The sequence below is a fragment of the Mus caroli genome, unplaced genomic scaffold (assembly GCF_978045245.1).
Source record: "Mus caroli unplaced genomic scaffold, Mus_caroli_1 scaffold_20, whole genome shotgun sequence".
Taxonomy (NCBI): Eukaryota; Metazoa; Chordata; class Mammalia; order Rodentia; family Muridae; genus Mus; species Mus caroli.
Genome location: NW_028227275.1, coordinates 30,342,037 through 30,355,676, shown reverse-complemented (window position 1 = coordinate 30,355,676; position 13,640 = coordinate 30,342,037). Strand labels below are relative to the sequence as shown.

General features: G+C 40.8%; 1 protein-coding gene across 3 annotated transcripts in view; it reads right to left on the bottom strand.

Moving 5' to 3' along the window:
• Prkg1 (protein kinase cGMP-dependent 1) overlaps positions 1–13,640 on the bottom strand; it is a 1,217,686-nt gene that overhangs the window by 39,878 nt on the left and 1,164,168 nt on the right. The window lies entirely within an intron of this gene.

Here is a 13,640-nt window from a genome sequence, read left to right as displayed (position 1 = left end):
TTAATGGATATTGGGTATCCCAACCCCAATGGACAGATCTACACTACAGTTCATGCTTAGGAAACATTGCAGAAGAGAGGGTGTAAAGATTGTAAGAGACAAAAATAAAAAGGGGGGGGCAGTTGTTAAACAGTGTCTCCTAGAAACAGCTGAATAAAGGGACAGTAACAATGGCAATATTCTCGACATGCCCACAGAGAAGGCAGAAAGAATTCTACAGGGATCTACCCCTAGAAAACGAACTATAGGCAACTCCCAGGGATGAGCCTCCATTATTGATTAGATACTACAAAAAGCTCAGCTCTGAAGCCATAAACACACACACACACCAAACTGGAATATCAGGTTGTATTTGTGTATTTGTATACATACAGAATCAGCACACAAAAATTAGTAGCCTTTTTGTGTACGTACATAGATATTACATAACAATAATGAAAATAAAAGGCTCAGTTTGACCATGAGCCAGAGGGAGAGGGGCTCAAGTGAAGGTTCTTGGGAAGTTCTGGAGGGAGGGAAAGAAGGAAAGTGATGTAATAGAGGATGACACTCCATGGAAAGAACACTTATGCTGTCAATCAGCACAGTTAGTAAAGTAAAAACAGCCACATTTCTAACAGCGATTTACAGATTCAATGCAATTGCAATCAAAATTCAAGTGATATTCTTCACAGAACTAGAAAAGACAACCTAAAAAAATCATCTGGAAGCACAGAAGATCATGGATAGCCAAAACCAATCCTCTGCAAAAATAACACTGGGGGTATCGCACCCCTGACTTAAGTCATACTACAGAACAACAGTAATAAAACCAGCATGGTATTAGCATTAAAAGTTAGACACACTGTCAGTGGAATAGAATAGAGTTCTCATTAGTAGAATAATACAACTCCAGCCAGAAACATACTCTGGAGAAAGGAAACACTGGATAGCCATCTGGTGGGGAATGAAGCCAGGTCATCACTTATTAAAAATCAGTTAAAGATCAGAGACCTTAATGTAAGCCCCCAAACTCTAATAATGTTAAAGGAAAACATTGCACTATACAGGCAATAGGTACGAACTCTTCAAAACAACAAATTCTGGTGAGAGAGTGCAGAAAAGGGGATCTTATATACGGTTTGTGGGAACACAGCCTCCATGGTAATCATAAGTAAGATTCTACAGAAAACCAAAAACAGTACTTTCAAATAACACAGTGGTGCCATTTCTGTGCATATACCCTATAGACTCTAAGTCAAGATGGAACAGAGATACCTACATATTCATTACTGCAAGCACTGTTTACAGTGACTAAAGCTATGGAATCAGCCTTTGGTATCTGTCAATAGGTGAACAGATAAAGAAAATCCATGCTTATATCCAACAGAGCTACTCAATCATGAAGAAGACTGAAAAAAATATGCCATTTTCTGTTGAGTCATGTGAAATGAAATAAAAAGACACAGATGAATAGTGCATGTTCTTGCTTTCATAGGCATTACAATTCCTTTTTTTATTCTTTTTATTAGATATTTTCTTTATTTACATTTCTAATGCTATCCCGAAAGTTCCTTATACCCCCCACCCCCCGCCCTGTTCCCCTCTCCACCCACTTCCACTTCTTGGCCCCAGCATTCCCCTGTACTGGGGCATATAAAGTTTGCAAGACCTAGGGGCCTCTCTTCCCAATGATGGTTGACTAGGCCATCTTCTGCTACATATGCAGCTAGAGACACAAGCTCTGGGGGTACTGGTTAGTTCATATTTTTCTTCCACCTATAGGGTTGCAGACCCCTTCAGCTCCTTGGGTATTTAATTCTTTATAGATATATAAAGTCCCACGTGTGTGCGTGCATGTGTGTGTGAGTGTACATGTCTGTGCATGTATGTGAGTGTGTGTATGTATGTATGTGTGTGAGTGTGCATGTATGTGCATGTGACTGCTTGTGAGTGTATGCATGTGAAAATGGAAGAGATGGAGGGAGAAAGCATAGGGAAGAGGGAAGGGGGATCCTTGATGGACAGAGGTGTACTGCAAAGTTACATGTTATACTTGGAAGAAACTGTCTTTGTGAAACACAAATTTAAAAAAGAACAGTCACTTGGCTCATAAAAGCTCCTGACTCCATACAGTCTTCAGGCCAATAAGCTGTATGATATTAACTATAGGGGTGTACTGCTATGAAGGAGATATTACTAATTGGTAATACATTAAACATATGTGTAGAAATTGTATACAGTTGATAGATCCACCCAAATTCATACAGCATTACAGGTTTTATACTTTTCCAAAAAGTAAGATTAAACTTATTGCTCATATCGAAATATCCTTATCATAAAACTATTTTTATTTTAGCTAATGATTGTGGCAATTTTCCTCTTTACCAACATACAGAGGGACCATTCTCCTCCTTGTAGATAGGATCCTCTTCTGCACATGTTGAAATAAGACTTTCATGGATGAGCACTGCATTTGGGGATACAGTGAACTGAGTAAGAAAGGACGTGATGCTTGTTTCTAGGAGCAATGCCCACCCAAACAATCTGTTAGTCACTGTGCAATGAAGAGAATGCAGAGCCATGCTGGAGTTTACACAGTTAGCCTCTTATTTGTTTAGAGAAAAGGTCTCATTTAGCCCAGGCTAGCCACAAACTAGTTACTCTTATCCTCTCAGGAAGCAAAAATTGTTTAAAGGCTAGAATCATGTCTGATATTGCTGCAGTCCAGATAGACTGTTTGGGTTTTGTAGGGGCGGGGTGTAGATGAATTTGTGTTGAATGTGTTATGTCTATACATTAGCCTGGAAAAAGATGTAAATTTATGATGGAAGAAACAGAAAGTATATGCTATATAATTGCTAACTTTGAGATGAACTGTTTTAAGCCATGGAGAAATGCATCCAGTGCCTTCCCAATTTAGACAGATATTTCTAGGATCACATCTAAGTTTGTAAGGGAAAATGTTATTTTTAGATACTAATTTTAATTTGCATTCCTGTCATAACTAAGGACTTTGAACATTTCTTTAAGTGCTTCTCAGCCATTCAAGATTCCTCTGTTGTGAATTCTGTTTAGTTCTATACCCCATTTGTTGATTGGGTTGTTTAGTTTTTTACACCAATCAGAATGACTGAGATCAAAACTTCAGGTGACAACACATGTTGGCAAGGATGTGAAGAAAGAGGAACACTCCTCCATTGCTGGAGGGATTGAAAACTGGTACAACCACTCTAGAAGTCAATCTGGAGGTTCCTCAGTAAACTGGAAATATGTTGGGCATTGGGCTATACACAGACAATCTGGTCTCCGGTGGAGCTGAGGTGTGGAACCCCGGGACCTGGTGGTGATAATTCACCTACATGGGACAGAAGGAGTTCCCTCATATCTCCTGGAACTCTGGCTCCTGTCAAAGTTACCACCCCCCACACAACCCACAGGAGAAACATGGCTTTTAGTCATGTAGACAATGTCCCAAGCTTCTGACATTCAGCCTAAACTCTTCCCCAGTTACCTAGCAACAATAAAGATAATAGCATATTATAAAAAGGGCTGCTTGGCCCCACCTTGCTTTCTTACTTCTCTTACTCTCCTTACTCTTACTCTCTCCTCCCCCCTTCCCCTCCCCTCCCTCCTCCCCTCCCCTCCTCCTTCTCCTCCCCTCTCCTTTTTTTCTCCTTCTTACTCTAGCCTTTCTTCTCTCTCTCCTTTTCTCCTTTCTCTCCTCTTGGCCATGGCCAGTCTCTCTCTCTCTCTTTCTACCTTCTCTCTTTACCCCTGCCTTTCTACAGTAAAGTTCTAAAACCATAGACTGTCTCTGTTCATCAAGGCCCGTTGTGCTTACTCTTGCCTGCGTGGGAACCTCTCTCCCTATGCCCTCTCTCCCATAATCCAGGGGCTACAGGGTGTTGCTCCAAGGCCCTGGTTGGGGGATGCCCCTTGTCCATCCCCCATCAAGTGGGGTCAATGGCTTAGATGCCCACCTGGGGATGAGTGGAAAGTGTCTGGCAGCCCTCCTGTGTCAGCCTGCCCAGAGCATAGGAGGAACTCTGGCTGGGCGCTGGCTATCCTCCCTTCCCCCTCCTTCCCCTGCCCCCCTTTAGTTACCACAGAAATAGATCTGCCTGAAGACCCAGCTATACCAGCTTGGGAATGTACCCAAAAGATATACCCCACCATACCACAGGGGGATGTGTTCCACTATGTTCATAGCAGCCATATTTGTGATAGCCAGAATCTGGAAACAACCCAGATGTCTTACAACAGAAGAATGGATACAGAAAATGTGGTTCATTTACACAATGGAATAATTACTATTCAGATATTAAGAATGAGGACATCACAAATTTTGCAGGGAAATGAATGGAACCAGAAAATATCATCCTGAGTGAGGTAACTCAGACCCAAAAGGACATGCATGGTATGTACTCACTAATAAGAGGATGTTTGCCAAAAAAGTACAGAATACTCAGGATACAATCCACAGAACTCAAGAAGGTAAACAAACCAAAGGGCCCAAGTGAGGATGCTTCAATCCTACTTGGGAGGGAGAAGAAAGTAATCACAGGAGGCAGAGGGAAAGAGAAACCTGAGTGGGAGAAGGGAGGAGGGGAATGGAGAAACATGATCAGGTATTGGGGTGGGGACAGTAATGAAGCCTTGAGGGCCAGCAGAATGAATGGAAACAGGCAACCTTGGGAGGTAGGAGGTGGGAGGACCCTCTAGAATGTACTAAAGATCTGTGAAGTGAGAGACTCTCAGGACTCAAAGGGAGGGTCCTTAGATGAAATGCCCAACAGTGGGGAGAGGGAACTTGTAGTGTCCATCACCAGTAGAAAGACAGGGCATCAAGTGGAGGGATGGGGTTGCTATCCCACAGTCAAATACTCTGTCCCAGAACTGTTCCTGTCTAAACGAACTGCGGGGGGCGGGGGGAAGAACTGCAGGACAAAAATGGAGAAGAGACTGGGAGAAAGGCGGTTTAGTGACCGACCCAAATTGGGATCCATCTCAAGGGGAGGATCCAAGTCCTGACACTATTGCTGATGCTATGGTGTGCTTACAGACAGGAACCTGGCATGGATGCCCTTAAGAGGCTCAACAAGATGCTGACTGAGACAGAAGCAGATACATCCAACCATTGGACTGAAGTCAGGGACCCCTCTGGTTGAATTAGGGAAAGGCTGGAAGAAGCGCAGAAAGATGGCGGGCAATCCCATAGGAAGACCAGCAGTTTCAACTGACTTGGACCCCTGAGGTCTCACAGATACTGAACCATCAACCAGCCGGCATACACAAGCTGGTCTGAGGCCCAGACACATATACATAAGAGGATTGCCTGGGTGAGGCATTTTGACAAAATCTTGTCATTTTGATTGGCGTGAGATGTTCTAGTTTCAACTCTGTCATAGAATTTCTCTTTTCTTCTGGTGGATAAATCAGAGAAATATAATTGACACTAGGGAGAAAATCCAAACGAAGACCCATAGCTTCAGAATGGCCATTCTTACTGTATAGAAAAGCTCACTATGATATACTGAAGTTGGATGTTTGTTTAGGGGCTACCTGCATCTAGCCAGGTGATGGTTTCATTTGTAAATTTATTACACTAAAATGATTTAATAGAATGAAAGAAAAAGAAATGAGGAGAGTATCTTTGTTCTGCACCAAATATTGCTCTACTAGTGTCTTTTGGACTGAACCCTCATTATTTAGCTAAATGCCTTTCTCCTCTTTAGGAGTCAATACTATAAGTCACAATTATTTTTTTATTTTATTTTAGGAAAAAAACAATTCCAGGTGAATCTTATGCAAGGGAGAGTACAGCTGGACAAAGACTGTGTCAAATTAGGCAAAATTATAGTTTCCAATTTCTGTTGAGTATGACAGAACACAAGAGCACCCTGCTACCCAGTAATACAACAGCTCACTGCTGTGTGAGTCGGCAGGCACTAGGAGCTCTTAACATCTTTCATCTTACTAGGGTTTTCCCTTTGGGATTAAGCTCCTCTCCTTTAAGAGTGATGGAATGAAACTCTGGTGATCGAGTACCAGGTTTATCACTTCATTTCTTGCTTAGTCAACTCCGTCTATTTAGTCCCCAGTTGCTTTACATGGCACTCCATGCCTGCTAGCCTTTGAAGTGCATACCAAGGAAGCCTGCACGAAAGCTGAGCATGTGGCCTGGATGCCAATGTGAAGAACACAGGACTCCACTACACACATGTGGCCTCCAGGAGTAGGATGGTTGCTATAACTCACTACTATCTTGCTCCTCAGTGACTCCAGCTTCAGGATTCAAAGACTGGTTTCATAAAATGAATTAGAGATACCTAAGTATACCCTTTGGCATGAGTCTGATTCTTATTTTCCCATTGAGAATATCATGGCTTAAAAAGGTTATGGAGGGAATGGCTGTCACCCAGTGTTCTGCACTGAAACCCATTCCTTACTGAGAGTGTGACTTTGCAGTTTAGAAGAGAAGTGGATAAATAAGGAGGCTACCTCAGGTGCACACAGGTTGGCATGGGGAAGACTGAAAACTGCTTCCTGTCATTCCTCATGGTAGATCAGAAAATAGGAAGCTTTAGTGGTTCAGGGGAATTTAATAGCATCTATGACTGAAGATTTCCAGACCTCAGGCTTTTACTCTGAGAGAAGAAATGTGACCTAGCAATGGGGAGGAAAACAAAAGATACACTGTTCTATTCTAATTCCTTTCTGTGAACACGGCTGGGGGGATAAGTGAAGGTGGCTATTATGAGTGTATTTTAATAATTAGTATAAATTATCATTATGAGAAAATTAATAACATTGAAATGCATTGACCAAAGGTAATACATTAGAATACTGTGGTGACTCTAGTTCTTTTAATCATTACAACCTCATGAGGGACAAGTTCTATTTTTATCTTAATTTAACAGAAAAGTAAACTGTGGTCCAGGAGAGTTAAGAAAATGGCCAAGCTGGTAACAGGAATTCCAGACATCTAACTCCATATTGTTTTTTATCATATTATATTGTCTGATTATCTTTCCTCTACAGACATTTTGCCACAAAAATGGGAATGGCAGAAGACTTAGAGAAAGGGGAATCTGAATGTTTGGCAGAAACAATGACATAGCATTGTCATAGCTAAGGAGTTAATTATCACAGCCATTCTGGATTGTCCACTTCAGGTTCTTAAAAATTAAAAAAAAATTCTCTCTCTGTCTCTGTCTCTGTCTCTGTCTCTGTCTCTGTCTCTGTCTCTCTCTCTGTGTGTGTGTGTGTGTGTGTGTGTGCATGTGTTGTGTGTGGTATGTTGGGGCACACTCATGCCATGCCATTGTGTGCTTGTGGAGGTTACAGGACAATTTCATGGATTCAGTTCTTTGCTTACACATTTACTGGGGATCAAGCTCAGGTTTCAGACTTTTCCAAATGTTTTTTGTTCGTTTGTTTTGTTTTGTTTTCCCTCCTGAGCCATCTCTGTAGCCTAGAACATTTTTTTTTGTTGTTGTTGTTTGTTTTTAAGTAGAGGGTTTGTAATGGTTTTAATTGTCAACTTCACACAATCTAGAATCACCTGGAAAAAAAGTCTCAGCAAGGGACTCTTTAGAACAGTCTGGCCTCTGGGCCTATGTCTGGGGGTTGTTTTGATTTTATCCATTGAGGTGAGAAGATCCGCCCACTGTGGGCAACACCATTCCCTAGGCTAGAACTCCAGTACTGGATTAGAGTGAGAAAGCTGAAATCAGGTAGGCATGCATTACCTTCCTGCTCTTTGCTCTGGACAGTAGCTGTACCCTAAAAGCTGCCCATGTTCCTGCTGCTTTGATTTCCCTGCAATGATGAACTGCACCTTGGAATTGGGAGCCAGACAAATATTTTCTCCCCCTAAAGTGCTCTGGTCAGGGTAATTTATCACAGCAACTAGATAAGAAACTAAAAAACCACATATACCTCTTTTGTTTCATGGCAGTGGTGGGAAGAATCTAAACATTTGTTAAAGCCAGCAAAGCTTCTCAGTTAAAACCAAACCAAACAACAACAACAATAATAATAAAAGTCTGTCATTCTGGACAATAATGACAGTTCTCACTGTGTAGACATCTTCCACTTCCATGAGTCATCTTGACATTTTCCCTGTGACATGAGCCAAACCCTGGGCTCTCCTCCCAGACAAGCTACATGAGCAGAATTACAAACTGGACGCCAAATTTTAAGATCATAAAGCAGGCTTCAAATGAAAGGTTGGTCAATTTAGTTTGGAGTGTGACTTTGTCAGCAAGTCTTTGTTCCTAGGCTTTGGTTTCCACGGACATTTTCTATGATGCATCACACACGTTACCTGAGCATCATCGGCCTTCCTCTTCCACGCTTGTGCTGCTCCTGCTTTGCTTATGATTTGATCTCAAATCCCAAAGCTAGGAACAATTTTTCCTAGTGAAACTCTCAAATCTTCCATACATGTTACAGAAAAAAAATGTAATGCAGAAAATAAAGCTTTCTATATTGTTTTTATATTATTAGCTAAGTATAGTTTATTGGTGCAGGAAATCTTAGGACTACAGAATAAATTAATATTTAGGGTAAAACAGCACTAACATTGACAGGTTACAAAGTTGTTTGTCTGACTGTGGGCAAATCTTTTATGAAAGCAGTGCCTCTGACCAAAAAGAAAAAGAAAAAGGAAAAGAAAAAGAAAAAGTGGAACAGATTATGGATGTTATTGTAAAGCAGGGGGACACATTTTTCACATATGACTTTTAAAGCCAATCTCATTATTTTACAACCATTGCACACTGGGATAGTTATGGTACCCTTTAATTTCCTTATAGTGATACTTAAAGACTGAAGGTATACACATATGGCATTCATATGAGTGACACTGCAAACAGAATTGGTTTTCTGGAAGACATACAGTAAATACGTCATAATGAACACATTACAAAACTCATGAGTTAAGAACATGGGCAAAACACATGATAGAAGGCAGATAACAGAAAGGAGACTGCACTCTGAATAAAATTTAAATTTCTCATGATGCTCTTATCTCCACAAAACAAAGACAGTTACTTAGAAATTCTCCTGACAGAAATACTGTTGCACCTAAATTTGTCTAAACTAACAAAACAAGAATGTAGGAACTACTAAGATCAACAGGTTGAGTACATCCTCCGGCAAAATGCTGCAAGCATCCACTGCACATCAAGTAAACAATTATAAAGCTCTTAGTTCTTTTAGGACAGGGAGCTTAAAAATCTCAAATCTTTAAACTCTTTATATATATCACTGGAGAGTTTTAATTTTTTAATTTAATTTTATTTGTAATTTATTTTTTACACTCCATATTCCATCCACCCTCTGACTGCTCTACATCCCACGCCTCCTCCCCACCCCATCCCATCTCCACGTGGATGTCCCCAATTCCCACTCCACCTGACCTCTAAACTCCCTGGGGCCTCCAGCATCTTGAGGGTTATGTGCTTCATCTCTGAATGAACACAGACCTGGAAGTCCTCTACTGTATGTATCTTGGGGGCCTCATATCAGCTGGTGTATGGTGCCCTGTTTGGTGGTCCAGTGTTTGAAAGATCTTGGGGGGGGGGTCCAGATTAATTAAGACTGCTGGTCTTCCTACAGAATTGCCCTTCTCCTCAGCTTCTTTCAGCCTTCCCTAATTCAACAACATGGGTCAACTGCTTCTGTCCACTGGTTGGGTGCAATAACTGCATCTGACTGTTTCAGCTGCTTGTTGGGTCTTTCAGGGGACAGTCATGATAGATCCCTTTTTGTGAGCATTCCATAGCCTCAGTAATAGTACAGGGAAGGAAATGGAGAGGAGCCTGAGGAAAAGAAGGTCCAGCAACAGGCCCAAAGTGGAATCCAGCTCAAGGGGAGGTCCCAAGGCCTGACACTATTGGAGAGTTTATAATCTCATAGCTGGGAAATGTTTAGGATACTACAATGCAATTTTGTGTTATTTTTAAAAATGTCCTTTCCTTCATTATTATTGGTAAATAACAATTAGTTGGCTCAAGTTGTAAATATTACATATTTTCTATTAATATGTTCAGAACTGTGTTCTTATGAGTTAAAAATCTATGCATTTTAGATATTCCACATACTCTCTAGTACATTTTTAGGATGTGAAAGATCACAAAAGTTGTGACTTCTGGTTTAAGGACACGTCTCTGATCCCAATGGATGCACTGTCTCTAATGATCCACTGAGGATTTATGAATATTATATCAGTATTTTGCAAACCAGTTACATTTTGAATCTAGATGAATGAGTTGGGTTTTCTTTTATTCCTTCTAAAAAATATTTTAAATTACATGTGCACGTGTGTACTTGTATGTGGGTATGTGCATATAAATGCAGGTTTCCAGGGAAGCTGGAAGGAGGTCTCATATTTACTGAGGAAGAGTTAGAGGCGTTGTGAGCTGTTGGGTATGGATGCTGGGAACTGAACTTGGGTCCTCTAGAAGAGCAGCAAACACCTTTAACTGCTGAACTATCTCTCTAGGACAGGAGTACTGGTTTTAAGTACCTAGGAAAAACAGTAAAGTATAGTATTCAGAGAGAATCAGGTGGATATATATAGTATCTCCCCTGAGATGGAAATTTTATGTTATATATATATATATATATATATATATATATATATATATACACACATATATATGTATATACATATAATATACATACATATATATATACACACACACAAACATGCACATGTATAAATGAACATACATATGCATAGATGTGGTCTTTTGAAACTGTATTTCCTTATATTTTTGGTTGTAAGCCTAGCCTTTAATAGCTGAGCATCTCTCCTGGCAAATACAGAAATGGATGCTCACAGTCAGCTATTGGATGGAACACAGGGCCCCCAATGGAGGAGCTACAGAAAGTACCCAAGGAGCTGAAGGGGTCTGCAACCCTCTAGGAGGAACTACAATATGAACTAACCAGTATCCCCAGAGCTTGTGTCTCTAGCTGCACATGTAGCAGATGGCCTAGTTGGCCATCACTGGGAGGAGAGGCCCCTTGGTCTTGTGAAGATTCTATGCCCCAGTACAGGGGAATGCCAGGGCCAGGAAGTGGGAGTAGGTGGGTTGGGGAGCAGGCCAGGGGTTGGGGAATAGGGGACTTTTGGGATAGCATTTGAAATGTAAATGAAGAAAATATCTAATAAAAAAACCAAACTATATTTGCTTTCATGTGATTAAATTTCCCCTAATTTTGTGTGTGCTTTTCAGCGAATTTTCTGAGTTTTCAGTTTTCAAGCCAGTATTAAAGTTTTCAACTTAAAGTGCTCTCACGACTGTTTTTTCCAAAGCTATTGTAAAGCAATGTTTCAAACATCCTCAGGCAATCTCTGTATTTTCCCAAACAGGTAACTTGAAGTTATTCTCTAGCAATTTCTAGACATAATGTTTGCTTTTTGTTAAGCAAAACAGCTATTTCATTGTCCATAGTCTTTATTAGAGATTTTATTTTTAATTGTGTGTGTGTGTGTGTGTGCGCGCACACACACATACACACACACATGTGCAAGTGAGAGCATTGTTGTGGAGGCCAGAGAGAGCATGACATCATTTGGAGGCAGGGTCCAGAGTGGGTGCTAAGAGTTGAGTTCTGATCATTGAGCCATCTTTCCCTCTCTTCGCCCATAATCCTGAAACTGGTTTTAAAGAATTATATCATATACCCTCCAAATCGTACTCTTAGGCAGTGGTTCCCAACCTTCCTTATGCTGAGACCCTTTAACACAGTTCCTCATGTTGTGGTGACCCCCAACTATGAAGTTATTTCACTTCTACTTCATAACTGTAATTTTGCTACTGTTATGAATCCTAATGTAAATATCTGATATGCAGGATATCTGATATGTGACCTCCCCCCCACCCTTCCCGGAGGAGTTGCAACATAGATGCTGAGAACCACTGCTCTGAGAAATGTCTAGTCATCACGGTGAGGAGCTGTCCTCTCAGTGCTGTGCTGTGTTCCTCCACTCCAGAACCAAACCATGCAATTACCAGGCTGCCATTGATGATCATGAGCCACTAAAACTCATCAAAATTATAACTTGTCAAATTCTTGAAAAAACTGTACGGGTCCATGCTGGCTAGATTTTGTCACCTTTTTACACAAACATGCATCATTTGAGAAGGGGAACCCCAACAGAATAATTGTCTTCACCAGGTCTGTTTATGGGCACTTCTGGGGAATTCTCTTGGTTAATGGTTGATATGGGAGGGCACAGCCCACTGTGGGTGATGCTGCCCTAGGCAGGTGGTCCTGGGCCATGAATTTGAGAGGGAGGGAGAAAGAAAGGGGTTGGAGGATGGAAGGACGTAATGTAACTATCTTTAAAAAAATGATAATAATCAAAAGAAAGTAAAGCCTCGAAAAGTAAGCCAGTGAGCAGTCTTCATCTATTTCATTTACTTCATCTCTGCTTAGTGTCCTCCCCACCGCCCCCGCCGGTTCCAACTTTAGACCTGTGAATTGCCCCAAAATCTTTCTTCCTTAAGTTGTTTCTGGCCATGGCGTTTATCACAGCAGCAGAAACTAAGGCAGGCCCCATTAGTTGGTAGGTGACGTTTAGAAAAGCAGAAAGATTGGACTGTTTTTGCACCCTTACTGGATTTTTATACCCAAAATTAACAACAACCAGAGCCTCACAGGCACATTCTAGATGTTCATGTCTGAAATAGTAATAATTATTAGAGTAGCTTCAGCCCACATTATGGGAAGTATAATGCAGATTTAGGGGAATGCACCTTAGTTTTCAGGCCTTTTCTAATACTTCAGCAAATGACATTTTCCTGCGTCTAAGCAATAGAGCCTAACCACAACACAAACAGACATCAAGAATAGCTCTGGCTCACTTGACTGTTATCGAGGGGACGGGATTCCTCCTGACCTTGGGTAGCAACAGTAACTGTTTACTGCACTTTACACAGTGCTGGGGAGTTCCCAGCACACTGTACTGGAGTCTCCTACCAGGGACTCCCCCATGCCCAGCAGAGAGATGGGAGTGACTCTGTATTCTCTAACGCCACAGCACTGGAATGCAGCTACCTCACTCGCCAGGATATACTCCCTCTCTTAATATTTCTCGCAAAAAGTCAGTTTTTACATTCCTATTTCTAGCAAATACAAAATAGAGCTCTGATGTTATGGTGTTTAATACCACATTCATACAATGTACTTAACAAATGAACTTGGACAAAAGTGTCTTTATCATGTTCCATAATGAGTATCTATTTAACTAGTGAAATAAACTACTTGTAGTTTATATAATGTGAAATTAACCATAATAAGCATCCAAACCATTATCACTATAATATAATTAGGTACTTACAATTATAGAATTACAGGGTTACTACCACTACACTTATTTTGTGTATATAAATATATATGTATATCATATATATTACAGTTTCTTTTCTGTGTTTACATTTGAAATAACTTAATCCTGGCATAATTAAATTAATAAGTACTGATCAGAACTGAGGAAGGTAGGAAGGTCATAGACAATCAGGGGGGCAAACAGCGATTTAAGGGTCCTCATTAAGTGAATGTGTTAAATACTCAGTAGAAAGAGCTTTCTATGAGGCAATTTGCAGTTTGTTTTGAGTCCACTGACTGCATATCCTAGC